The sequence below is a fragment of the Austrofundulus limnaeus genome, unplaced genomic scaffold (assembly GCF_001266775.1).
Source record: "Austrofundulus limnaeus strain Quisiro unplaced genomic scaffold, Austrofundulus_limnaeus-1.0 Scaffold27, whole genome shotgun sequence".
Lineage (NCBI taxonomy): Eukaryota > Metazoa > Chordata > Actinopteri > Cyprinodontiformes > Rivulidae > Austrofundulus > Austrofundulus limnaeus.
Genome location: NW_013952429.1, coordinates 423,325 through 424,985, shown reverse-complemented (window position 1 = coordinate 424,985; position 1,661 = coordinate 423,325).

The following is a 1,661-nucleotide window of genomic DNA, read 5'->3' as shown; positions in this document are numbered from 1 at the left end:
CTTTTGCATATGACTAACCTGTTTGTCCATGTGGAGGCAGTGCTTATAATGCTGAGTTTCACCTGAAACTCATCAGACTGAAGAAGTCTCTTGGACGAGAGACGAAATGTTTCACTAAAGAAGAACCCATCCAGAGGACCTACTTATTTTTTCTTTTTGATTGTTTCTACCTGGATTACTGAGATGCATCAGGACTCTCTGATGACAACTTCAATTTCCGCATTGTGGAAATCATGAGCCTACATATCTAAGTCCTATTTTTATTTATTTTTTCACACCTGGGAAATATTTCCACGTAACCCCTGTAATATGCTTGTGTACCCCAAGGGGTACACATACCCCTGGTTGGGAATCATTACAGTACAGTACAGTACAGTACAGTACAGTACAGTACAGTACAGTACCTGTTGTTCTCTGAATGAGCAGATATTGAGGGCCACTGAGAACCTGCTCAGGTTTGGATGGAGTCTTTGTCCTGCTTTGATCATTGACTTTCAGTAGACAATGCTTTCATCTTGTCCATAATGATGGTGCATGGTTGTCTTGGATTTGACAGTTTGTATGTAGACCATTGTTTGTGCATCTATGTCCTGGTTAGGCTGCTCTACATTGTCTTTGTGGGGAAAATTATGTTAATATATTTGTGACTATTTTTATGTGTTCTGAGTATAAAAACAATATTCTAAAGTATTTTACAGCACATTTATGTGCTGTCAGTAAGTGTAGCACTGAACAAAACAGTCATGAATAAGGGAGATTTGAGGGATTTTTCTTATTTTATGTGTGATTTTGGATTTGTGCGTAGAGTTCTGAGAACATGAAGCATTCTTTAGGAAAATGTGTGCAAACAATCGAGGAAAGCGTGATGTATACTATAGTGGGAGGACTTGTCGGGACCGTGGGTTCTCTTTTGAGCATGGTACGTGAGAAAAAGACCGTCTACAGTAACAACAGTGAGATCCGACCTCTCACATCTTGTTAAAGTATAACCAGACTTGTCCTAATTACCCTAACATGCATGTTTATAATGAACATGGAGAACATGAAGACTCCAAGTAGAAAAGACAAGAGAACTTATCTTTGAACTGCATGAAAATCCGAACTGTTCATTTACTATATGTTAAATGTATGATGTAACATTGTTTCCATGATTCAAATGAATAAAATGTGAATTTTAAGGAAAAACAAAAGGTTCCAATTATAATTTTATCACTGTGCCGTGTTCTTTTTTTAATCTTCTTGATGTAAAAATAATCTGACAAGAACTTAAAGGATTTTGTGTTTTTATGTTTTGAGTCACAACCTGTTTGCTCCAACATAACCTGGGTCACATTACTGCTGACCACTCCTCTTTTTAGTTACTCATTACCTGCATTCATCAAATGATCACAGACCTTAAACCTGTAGAGCTGAAGGTGGCTGGTCTGGATTCTTAAAGGAACGCTTGTTTAATCATTAAAATGTATTAATGAGCATCAGGTACCTGCCTCTGTAGCCTTGGCTGGAGGTCAAAAGGAAAGGAAGAATAAAAGGAAGGAAAGGCAGGTAAACAATACAGAGGGTATAATAAGTATTGAACACGTCACCATTTTTCTCAGTAAATATATTACTAGAGGTGCTAATGACATGAAATTTTCACCAGATGTCGGTAACAACCCAAG